The sequence below is a fragment of the Corvus brachyrhynchos genome, unplaced genomic scaffold (genome assembly GCF_000691975.1).
Source record: "Corvus brachyrhynchos isolate BGI_N302 unplaced genomic scaffold, ASM69197v1 scaffold166, whole genome shotgun sequence".
NCBI classification, from domain to species: domain Eukaryota; kingdom Metazoa; phylum Chordata; class Aves; order Passeriformes; family Corvidae; genus Corvus; species Corvus brachyrhynchos.
Genome location: NW_008239671.1, coordinates 1,319,091 through 1,331,135, shown reverse-complemented (window position 1 = coordinate 1,331,135; position 12,045 = coordinate 1,319,091). Strand labels below are relative to the sequence as shown.

General features: G+C 47.6%; 1 protein-coding gene and 1 long non-coding RNA gene across 2 annotated transcripts in view; one reads left to right on the top strand and one right to left on the bottom strand.

Annotated features, from left to right (window-relative positions):
* Window positions 1-12,045, top strand: part of ADRA1D (adrenoceptor alpha 1D) — a 38,587-nt gene that overhangs the window by 9,823 nt on the left and 16,719 nt on the right. The gene's annotated exons all lie outside the window — the stretch shown is intronic.
* The window catches only part of LOC108448675, a 40,856-nt gene continuing 37,341 nt past the window's right edge, over window positions 8,531-12,045 (bottom strand). The window contains exon 3 of the long non-coding RNA XR_001864639.1: window positions 8,531-10,580. This is a non-coding gene — a long non-coding RNA (uncharacterized LOC108448675). The remainder of the gene's footprint in view (window positions 10,581-12,045) is intronic.

The window sequence follows — 12,045 nt, the reverse complement described above, 5'->3', positions numbered from 1 at the left end:
CCTCCTGCAGCACGAGGATGATGTGGAGCCAGGCATTGCTGAGGGAAGGACGTCACCCGCACAGTGGGCTTGTGTCATATCTCATCCCTGGCTGTTTTCCAGCTCAAGTTTCCTCAGACCAGCTCCACAAATCACAGAGAAACAGCTCATGAGTAATGACAGGGATCATGGAGGGCACTGACCCTAAAGTCCAGGGACTCAGTTTTGAGGCCCTAGGTCACCAGATGAAGTTGGCAATGGTGTTATTTCTTGCCCTCTCACCTGAGTGCCCGGCAGAGGACCTGACACCTGTATTCCCCCCTGGTTGTGTTCTCAGAAATGTGTTTTGGAAGGGTTTGGGGCACACACAAAACACAGCAGTGGTGGCCCCATCAGCTGCCTCTTGTCCTTGTTTGAGTGCAGAGAGCAGAGGACTTGGGTTCAGAGCAGCTTCCAGCTCTTGAATCTCAGCCCTTGAAGCCAAGTTCTCTCTGAGACACTTGCCAAACTGCACCAGAAAAGTTTTTGAACCATGGGCTCTTTCTGTTCCCAGGGTCCCTTCCATAGGAATTATCTGGAAAGCTGTGAGGATGGGGTGTGAAGTCCAGCTGGCAGCCAGCCACGGGCTTGGGGGGATTTGGGGGAGCAAAGCAGAGTGACTTTACTTCACAGGATTGGTTTTCTGGGTATTCCTCACTAAGAGATTATCATAGACTCACAGAATGGTTTGGGTTGGACCCTAAATACCATCCAGTTCCAACCCCTTGCCATGGGCAGGAACACCTTCCATTGCCCCAGGTTGCTCCAAGCCCCATCCAATCTGTCCTTAAACACTTCCAGGGATGGGGAAGCCACGGCTTCTCTGGGCAACCTGTGCAGGGCCTCACCACTTCTCAGTAATGAGAATGAGAAAGAAGGAGCAAAGCACAGGATTTTCCAAATATTGCATTTCTCCCTTTCTTCTGCCTTGCAAAAGATGGATTATTTAGGATTAAATCATGCTGTGCTTCACTTCCAGTGACACCACACAGTTGCAGCACTCCTGGGCTCTTTGCAGACTGGTCTATCTGAGATCCTTCATGGTGCACAAGCCCATTGCTCACATGCTTCAGCCTCTGCTGTGTCAGGGGCTGTACAAACAGTAGTGTTATTTCTAGACTGGAGCAGCTCAAAGTAGTGGATCCAGATGGATGTGGGAGGCAGGAGAGCACCCTGTAGTATCTGCATGCAGGCAGACTGCAGTTTTGCCAGAATTTAGGCAAAGCAGTAGGGAATAGTGGTGCAGATACTGGCAGACAACTTCTGCTCTCCTGGGAAAGGCACCCAGGAGAAAGGAACAATTCCCATTGCATCTGATCACCTCCCTTGCCACCACCCTCCTTCCCTGAATACCTGCTTAATCAGTGCTTCCCTTCTTTAATGGCTTTGACAGACAAGGAATGTAGTTATTTCTGGTGTGCAGGTAGACAAAGAAATTGGGACCAGACTCACAGGTGAAGATTTCTGTGGAGAGTTGCCTATGAGCAGGTGGATGTCTCATCTCCCGTTATTGTCCATGCCTACAGAGTCTTGATTGCTCGCCAGGTTTGGATTGCAATTTACTTCTCTAAAATATGCCCCAGTGCCATCTCTAAGGTAGATGAGGAAACCACATGGGGTTTTGGTTGCAACACAGGACCTAGAGAAGCTCCATGATCTTCTAGAAGGACATCCAGAGTCCAGGAGGGACATCCCAGGGCATTTATCTCCAGTGGTACAGGACACGTAGGCAACCTCAGTGTTTGCTTTCAGATGACCTGGATTGCACCCTGGGTTGTTTTCACAAGAAATTAAAATGAAAACTAGACACCCTCATGTGAAATACATCCAGTAACCTGCCACACTAACATTTCATTCTCTATCCCATAAACTGGAGTCTAAGATGTGCCCTGCAGCTTGGCATCTTGGCATGTCAACAACACCTTTCCCTCAGATGCAGATCCTGAAGATGTGTCCTGAAAATTAAAATAAAGGGGTCACTGCTGCCTGCTCAGATGGCCTGAGAGGAGCCAGCCTGGCTTCCTTCACATCTCTGCCAAGCATTGAAGGGCACACCTTTGCTTCAGTGCAGGCACAGCAGGAAATATATATGAGAATCTCTGAAGGAAGGGCTTCAGTTTTGCTGATGGGCAGAGATAGAGAAGAAAAGTCATGTGAGGGACTTTACTGATCTGACCTGACTGTTTCTTCTGTAGTCTCCATCACTTGGCCTGTGCTGCAGGAAAGAAGAACCCCACCGACTTTCTCAATAGATGGAAAACATGGATTTGTCTGCCAGTTTGGCCTCTCCGTTTAGGACAGGTAGTGACAGTAAGGTGTTGGACACGGTGGTGGTGCACACAAAGCTTGTCCCATCACAGCTTGAAGTCTGCCTGCCTGCTAATGACGAGATGTGAGAACCAGAAACACACAAGGCCAGGTTGGATGGGGCTCAGAGAAACCTGAAAGGTGTTCCTGTCCATGGCAGGGGGTTGGAGCTGGGTGGTCTTAAGGTCCCTCCAACACAAACCATTCTGCAATTCCATGATTTTATAGTACACATGATGCTCAGACTCTTCCTGGGATTCATTAGCATCCCTTAATGACCCCAGTGGGAAGCATGGCTGCTGCTGTCCTACAGGAAGTATCCATGAACTTCCCCCAAAGGTCAGGGGAATGAGGACGTGGGTGGTTTCATTTTCCTGCTGCAAGGACAGGGCAAGGGAACGTATTTACATTCGAAACAGAACTTTCCCAGTGTCTGTGGCTGCTCGAGTCAAAGGCAGGGAGGGAAGGGGGCTGAGTGGAGAGTGTTTACATCAAATGGGGCCATCAGCCTGTCAGGATGAATTCCACACATTCAGCTGGAAAAGGTCTGTTCCTTCCCTGTGTACTCTCACTCCACACCCCTCAGCATGCACTCAGAGAAACCACAGGTGATTTAATTAACAGCCTAATGTATGGAACAAAAATAATTTGCTCCAAAACCAAGCATTTACTGCTCCAAGCAGAGCTGGGTGACTCACAGCAGAATTCAGATCAGCCATTGGAGAGCAACACTGCAGAAAAATGATCACATCTGCCATCCTACCAAGTGCAGTGGCAATCCCTCAGGTGCCTTCTTCGTTTGTAGCTCTTCATCTTCTTCTCCCTTTTCCTGTTTCTCCTCCTGTCTGTACCCCTCTGTGGCTCTGGTGGCAAATACCACGGGCAGCTGTCACATTTGGAGAAAGGACTGACTGCCACTGCAGACCCTCATGGATCAGCTGTGATCCTGCTCAAAATCACTTGGGATGTGTGTCCCAGTCCCTGAACTTCTGCTGCCTTTGGAGAGGCCGTTCTGGATCTTATTGCATCTGGTTATTGGAAATTTTATTGTTTGCACTGGGAACATATCTGTGTCTCCCTGCAAATTCATTAGTTTTGTGTCCATGTCATCCTCCTTAAGAAATTAGATTCTTTCCTTGGATTTCACCCTTCCAGCAAACAACTTCTTAGAGGTCTTCTCCCCCTATAGCCTCTTTTTGTTGCATTGCACAAGCTAAAATCCATCCCACCTAATGAATTGCTCCTTCTTTTACCATCCATATTCCCCCACTGATCCATCTGGATTTGCTCCCCTTTACATCATGGATGGTTTGGGTGCTTTGGGAGACCAGCCTAGTACTTAAGCTCTTGAGGATACACCAGGCAAATGGGTGTCTGGGCAAGCAGTTCTGTGTGGTAATTACTCTGATGTCCCTGTTAGCAATGGTCCTGACAGATCACACTTCCCACCTGGAGAAGAGATGGAGAAGAGAACCACCTGGACTGTGTTGGTGGATGTGCCCTGTGATTGCCTCTGTCCAGCCTATGCAGTTTTGATGCTCTGCCTGTGAAGCTGGCACTGGATTTGGATAATTCTGGGTCATGCCACAGAGATCTCCAAGGAAAAGTGTCTAAGCAATAGATGGTTGCTCGCTGCCATGCCCAAGCTGATGCTTGGGGTTGTACCACAGGGCTCGTTTCATAAGCCCATCTTTTTCACTGCTCTTTTGTTCCATAAGGGACTTTCCAAAGGACCCTCCTTCCAAACTCAGCTGGAAACATCTCCCCAGGTCACTGGAGGGGTCACACCTCAAAGCCCTGAGGTCACCATCTGGCAGTGCTGAAATGTGGATGAAGAAATGCTGCTCCCCTGCCAGATGTGAGTCATCCTCCCTCTCCAACACCGCCTGATGGTCACCATGGGGACTGGGTCAACCACCTCAGGAAAATGGTCTGGGAATGTCCATTTTTTCATCTCCCTATTTATTTCTTGACACTTCCAAACACCTTCCTCTCACTCTTCTCCTTCTCCAGCCCAGGACTGACTGTGTTTCAGGTTCACAGGGCACCAAGGAACCTTTATTTTATTCCAAACTTCATCGTCAGGGAGGCAGTTCTACCACACGTGTTTGAAAGAGGTGTCAGAGTCCATGAGAAAGCACTTTGCTTCTGAAGAGACAGAGGGACTGAGCCAGCCATAGCTGAGGAAACCCTCTTCAGGGATCTGGCAGGCTCCCAGGCAATGCTGTGGGCACTTTTAAGGGCTTTGCATAGCAAGACACTGAATTTAGGTGTCTGCATTAGGGTTCCCACTGTTGTCACCCTGGTACCTGTAGAGATCTTTGTACCTAGAGATTATTTTCTTCCTTCTCAAGGTTAAATCCTTCCTCCTTGAGTGGCTGTTGGTCTCCACCCCATTCTGAATGTCTTTTTTTTGTATCAATTCTGCTGGTGCTAGGCTGGTCACTCAGAAAAGTTTCAGCACTAGCAAGTTTTCCCTTGTTTTCATCCTCTCCCTGGTTATCCTGATTCCCCCAAATACTGGCGTGGAGTAAAACCCATCCCACTAGACAGATGTTTCCATTAAATTTGGGAATGTCCGCAAAACCACTCGGAAAAGGCCTACAAATGAAAAGCAAACTGGGCTGTTTATTGCTATTAACAAACAGAAGAAAAAAAAAATCCAACCCAAACAAACAGCAAAACAACAGAGAATGCAAGAATGTGATCATTTGGGAACAATTTGTTATTTGTTATTCCTACTAATAAAATCTATTTGGACTGCAGTTGCATCCAGGAACACGAGTGTAGGAGCTGGAATTTCTATTGTAAAAGGGTGATTCCTCACTCCAAAGAATTCACTGCCTTGTTTTTGTGAGTTTAACTGTGCAAATCACTGACCTCTGGGCACCATTGGGTTGTGGGGCTACCGCAAGTGGTCCACAGCAGATGCACAGAAGGATATCAAGCATTAAAATGTGAATGCTTTCAATGAAAAGTTGGATAATGAGGTTGTGGAAGCACCCAGGGGAGATCCAGAAGGCTGATAATGCTCCTTCATCAACAGTTTTAGAATCTAATGAGGGAAGAGTTGGGCCAAAAGAAAATTAAACTCTCTTTTTCAAAATTACCCATAATGTCCTATTTCCTCTTGAGTTTTGATTAGGTTTGGTTTGATTTGTAAACTTAAATGCAAGCAAACTTTAATTTGAAGTACTTTGACGTGTGTGCTCCTCCCTACCCCAAAAGAGAAGTTTTGCTTAGAAAAGTTTTGATATTGAAACTTTGCCTTTGTTTTCTAAATTCTTTCTTCTCTCTCATCTGCTTTGGCAAAAATAATTTGTTGAGTTCTCTCCATATGAAAATTTGTTTCTGTCTCCTCCAATCTGTGAATGAAAGAGGCAACCAATACATTTATGGCACCGGGTCAGGATCAGCCACATGGAAAAATCCCTCCCAGTGTTACTGCCAAATCCCTCTCTGGTGCTCTGAGCATGGAAAGTACCACCCAAACCTGCTCAAGTTGGCCAGAGCTGGGACAGCCATGCCCCAAGAGAGCAGGAACAAGGGCAGGTTCATGACCTGGGAGATTCCCAGGCTGAGGACAGTCTGCAGGGCCAGCCTGTAACTTGGGCGGTTTCCTGTCTCTCAGTGGGAGCATCCAGGGATTTCTCAGTGCCAGGACATCAAAGAGGAGATTATAACCAGCTGTCTCACAGGCCTAATTGATAGCAGGCCTCTTTATTCCACAAGGAGGTCTCTGAGGGAAGCCAAGGGAGGTCAAAAGGAATGAACAAAGGATCATGGATGTTCCAGGGTGTGAGGAGGGCAGAGACTACCTTCACCCCTGGGTCAACTCCAGGGAGAAATCTCCCAGCTGGTCCAACCCCTCTCCCTTCCCTGAGGGCAGAGTCCAGCAGTGAACTTTGATTTGTCACCCAGGGGAATATTTTATGTCACCCAACTTCTTCATCTCGTTCATGCAGCCCAGTGCAAGGGCAGGGCAGGATGTCAGTACAGGCTGGGGGATGAAGGGACAGCAGCCCTTGGGGTACTGGTGGATGAACAACTGGACATGACCCAGCAATGTGTGTCCACAGCTGGGAAAGCCAACAGCATCCTGGGCTGAGTGGGCAGCAGGGGAGGGGGGATTCTGCCTCTCTGCCCTGCTCAGGTGGGACTCCACCTGCAGAGCTGCCCCAGCCGTGGGGTCCAACATCAGAGGGATGTGGAACTGCTAGAGAGAGTCTGGAGAAGGCCATGGAGATGCTCTGAGGGCTGGAGCCCCTCTGCTCTGGAGCCAGGCTGGAGAGCTGGGGGTGTTCACCTGGAGAAGGGAAGGCTTCAGGGGGACCTCAGAGCCCCTTCCAGGGCCTAAAAAGAGCTTTTAAAAAATATGGAGAGAGGCTTTTTACCAGGGCCTGTAATGACAGGACAAGGGGCAACAGTTTTAAACTAAAAGAGAGTAGACTGAGATTGGATTTGAGGACAAATTCTTTTACAGTGAGGGCGGTGAAGCCCTGGCACAGGTGGCCCAGAGAAGCTGTGGCTGCCCCATCCCTGGAAGTGTCCATTTGTCAAGGCATGATTTGACCTTCTCCACTAACTGGAAGAACTTTCTTCCAATAGAAGGTGAAATTGTCTGAGTAGAAGCATTTTATCCTCTGTTCTCATCAGAGACCAAAAGAATAAAAAACTCAATTTGCCATTGCTTGCAGCATTTCTGTTCTTCCAAATCAGCAGCCAGCTTGGTCCCCCATCCAGCACGACTGGGGAGGGAAGTGTTGGCTTTTCCAGCAGCCGGGAGTGCAGGGCTGAAATGTCTGGTGGCCTCCACACTGCTGCAAAGCACTAACCTGCCTCTATTTGCATTTTCAAACCCTGAAAATGGCTATTCCAGATCCAAAATTGGCAGTTTAGCTGCCTGCAGGTGATTGATTGCATCTCTTGCATTAAGTCGCTGGGAAATGATGCGTTATATATGTGAGGAAGGAGTTAGAAAAAAGAAAAGACCATTAGGCAGAGGTTAAAGTGAGAATGGAGAACAGATCCATCTGTGCAACCTCTCCCTTTCTCCTTTGTTGATGAGTTATTCCAGAAGGTCCAGTGCTCCCCAGTGTCAATCCAGAGTCAGCAATAAATGCAAACCGGTCACGTTTGATCTTCTTGTTGTAATATTTGGGGCAAATGGGGCATGGACTCAGCCTCTTGCACATCTGCAAAGCACTTGCCAATCTCCTGGGTGCAATGGCCCAAAGTCAGTGAAACATTTATGCAGAATTTACGAGATTCCCAAGTAGCTGGTCTGGATGCTGGCCAACGAAGGAGGATTTCATTGGGAAATGCCAGTTGGAAAACCAAGCGGAAATGTCCCACGTTTAACAGCCTCCACTTCAATCACTCCTCATAGCTCCAGGGCAGCCCTTCCTTGCCAAGTTTCCATGGCTTTCTTACCATGCAGCCATCAGAGTGAAACCTTGGCAGCTCTGGGCTAACCCAGGATTGACTCCTGGATCCAACGCCAGTAACCTGGAAGCCCTGAGCATCCTGGCTCCAGAAAGGATTTTCTTGTGCTCCAAGGCTTTCCTGCTACAAGTATGTTAATTTGGAGGACTTTAAGACACTCCAGATACCCAGATTCTTAAATTCCAAGGATTGCAGCATTTCCATTGCCTGAACTCCTGTGTGGCTCAGGCCAGGGAAAGCCCAGGGAATGTACTTAGCCAAGGACTTTGCACTTTCTGTACCCGTGGCTGTGGAAAAAGGAGGAAAGGGGAAGAGGAGAGAGGAGGCTGTCCCACAGTGCAGATCCATCTAGTGGTGATTGACAGGTGCCATGGTTGTCTCCATGCTTTAACAAGAGTTTTGATGTCAGCTCTAGTTGTTGGGTTCCTAGGAATCCCTTTTAGACAACGATGTGCACTGGAGGTTTTATGAATATTTTTTTTTAATTCATAGTTCCTTAGAAATGTTCATTAATTTTTTTATTGTTGTTGGGAGTTTTTTGAAAGAAAACAAATATCAAGCACTGAAATTTCCCACAAACCATGCATCTGAATTTCCAGGTAGCTCCGTTCCTGAGCATGGATTGACATGTTCTGCAAGAGAAGTCTTAATAATCCCATTTTGTCAGATTAAAATCACGGCGATTTGGGCCACTGGCTTTGTGAAATTGTAAATGATTTGGGATGGGAAATGTCTTAAAAGATGATCTTGTCCCTCCCTTGACCTCAGGTCAGAGAAAATAGATGTATAAAGTGAGCATGTGGTGGAGTACTTCTGTTATATGGGATTTTCTGGCTGTCCTGGTGTTATGAAACTGGTTCCAGTGTGCAAAGCTGCTTTTGCTGCTTCATGTAATCCAGGCAGAATCTGCACCACTACAAGTCACTTCTTAATGGGTTATCACTGAGGGAAAAGCTCTTCCACCCTAGAGCAGTGCAAGTATAGAGTGCTGACATAAATTCACCCAACATCCAATTCCTGATTAATACTTCAGCCTTTGCTGCCTCTTTCCCAATAGCCCCATAGCCCCAGTCTCGTAAGTGACTTTCTTCATCCCAGACTCCCATACACACAACACACACATCCTCTTTCTTCATCCCAGACTCCCATACACACAACACACACATCCTCACCCTTCCAACTGTCTACGAATGTAACTGGGGTCCCTGGAGCCTATCCCTGTTTTAAATGGATGTGCCACTATCAAGGAAGGACTCTGAGCTGACATTCCCATTTCTTTACCAGACCAGGATTGACATGCCAGTCTTTTCCTTAGTCCGTGTTTTTCCCTACGCATGGATAAGGTCATGTCTGTTCAACAGCTTGCAGCTTTGCTTTCCAGATTTTATTTGGATCCAGGATCACTCGAGGCTCTATTTCATGCCTGGCAAGGAGCTCCTCCTTTCCTGCTCGGACATGGACTTAAAGGTATTAGGCAGGGTATTGATATTTTGTAGCTACTTTCAAGAGGTATTAAACATGTTATCAGACATGGCCAAGCACAACCCCGCTAATCTGAGCCTTCAAGTGGGGAGGACAGTAGAAAAAGATCCAACTAGAAAAACTGATCCCTAGAAATTTGTCATTGGGCAACCACACAGCTATGTGCATTTTGGAACTAAATAAGCCCCACGTTCATGGAAAATCCATCGGTGGAGTGGAGTGATTTGGGCCCTCCAAGTGTAACAGGAGGATCCAAAAACACTCAGGGGTGCAAGGGAAAGCATCACCTCCAGATATCCAAGGTTAAAGGCAGAAGTGCCAAGCCTCAAATACTCTCTGATTTGCTGCCCATATGCAGGAACAGGAGCCCAGACACCTTTTTTCTTCACCCTGACACGCACAGAGGCACATCCAGGTTTTAGGAGATTGGTTCAGTTAGAAAAGCAATATTTTTTAAATAGCAGAAGAGTTGTGTGGCTGCATGTAGCAATCACTGCCCTGTTCCCAGCTACCTTGGGTCATGCACTCTGGAATTCAGACCACAGCATCTCACTGATGCTGTGTGGCCTGATAAATAATTGGGAGTAGCATCCACAGGCATGTACAAGGGGAAGAGCTGGGATCAGGGGACTTATGTGCTCTCCTCAAGAGTCAAGATGGCAGAAGGTCACTGTGTGTGTCATCAGGCTTAGCCCAACACCCAGGTACACTGGGAATAAACTGCATTTATTAAGGCACTCCCCAGCAGTGGTGGCTTGGGGACAGCATGGACACATGGCCAGGCTTTGCAAAGCCCCTCAGAGCTGCAGCTGGCTCCTCAGCTCCGCAGTCTGTGTGTGGTTTCTCACAACCTCATGTGTCCCCTTTCCAGCCATCCAGGATGAGCCTGGCACTGCAGCTCCAGCTGCAGAGCTGGCACTGATGAATGTGTGTTTGCTGGCCTGCAGTGCTTGTGAAGATATTTCCTGAAAACGAGATGTCTCTTTCTCTCCTAGCCTTGTGCTGACATCCTTCCCATGGACATCAGTCTCAGGTCCCAGGCACTGCTTTTCCACCTTCTCATTCAGGCTTTCAGCCCATCTCTTCTCTATCCCATAATTGGCATCCTGGCCAATTCATCAGAGATATATTTTTATTTTATTGTTTTCTGAATATTAGTTTTATTTTGGAAAGTGGAGCAGCTCCAGCTCTCCAGTCTGACTGAGGAGAGCAGCCAGGTTTTGCAAGGACCATCCCTCAAGGATTTCCCTCAGCACCTTGCAGCGAGAGGTCCAGGGGACATTCACCCCAACCAAGTCACAGAGGAGAACACCTCAGGGAGAGGGATCCTGTGGAGGGAATGGAGAAACAAAGTGATCCCCTGTTCCGGTTTGGGCAAATTTAGAAATATATCCTCTGAGAGAAAGCAGGTCACAACCAGCCCTCCCCCACCAGGTTTGGGAAAAAAAAATAAATAAATTTTCCTCGAAGGAAAGTGAAAGAGATAAAAACTATTTCTTTAACAAACACACAGGAAAAGGATAATGATGCTAAATAATAAAACCTCACGCTCTGCTGAGAGAAACCTGGGAAAATTTCAGAGTCCTTCCATAGATCTCTCTCCCCCTCCTTGGAGCTGGGACGGGGTGCTGGGCCCGCCTCCAGGGCCAAGACCTCGGTGGAAATTCCTCCCGATGTATTCTGATGTTGAAACTGCCCAGCAGAAAAAAAACGAAAAGAAAAAACCAAGTCCCAGGAAGACAAAAGTTCAACTCTCCGAAGGAAAAGGAGCTGAGGAAAAAAAACTGCTGAAAGCTGACTGGAAAGAAAAGCAAGCCGGGTGCTTCCCTTCCCTCCCGCTCTCCTGCCACAGCTGAAAAAAAGTCTCTGTCTCTGTGTGACCTTGAACAAGCTGCAAACTGCTTTGAAAAAGTTTTGCTCAGGTTTTCCTTCCCCCTCTCAGGCTCAGTTTAAAGGCATAGAAAGGCACAAAAATTATTTTCTGGGCATAGGGCAGCGATATGGGATACACATCATAAAGTCACCCCAAGACATCCCCTACCCACCAGCAGGAGAAGCAATGCTGGTGATGGGAGCACTGGGATGGAAAACCTCCCAGCTCCCAGGGCTCGTACTTGCAGGACTCCAATGCCACTGGCAGAGTTTGCCAACTGCTTGCAGGCAGGACTGCCCTGGGTATGATTTTCCTCTTTGGGGTATGGCCAGGGATGAATGTGTGTCCTTTGGCACCTGTCCCCATGAGAGTGAGATGTCACCACAGGGAGGAAAGCACAGGAGAGGGTCACTGGCAGATGCTGTTTGCTTGCCCCTCCAGGGAACAGGGAATATTTTGATGGGGATCTTCAAACAGTGTCCCCAGATTAAGCATTAGGTGTAATAAGAAGGGAGATGTTTATTTATAATAAGCCTTTTTGGTTGTTTGAGGGCTTTTACTTCTCTTAATCTTGGTTGTACATATTCTCTGCTGGACTGAGAGGTGGAAAATCAGGAAAGGTGTGTTATTAGAAAAGCTCTTTTTCATGAGGTTTTCCATCAATACATCTGATTTTCCAGCTCCTTGGTGGGGTCCTTACAACCACTCCAAGGTTACAAGGCTGCATCAGCAGTCAGATATCCAACAGCACAAGGACACCCCAGGCTGCTCCCCACAGCTGTTCCCAGAGCTGCAGAGCAGTTTTAGCATCTCATAAGATCATCACAGAATACTTTGGGTTGGAAGAGACCTCATACATCATCTTGTTCCACCCCCCTGCCATGGGCAGGGACACCTCCCACTATCACAGGTTGCTCCAA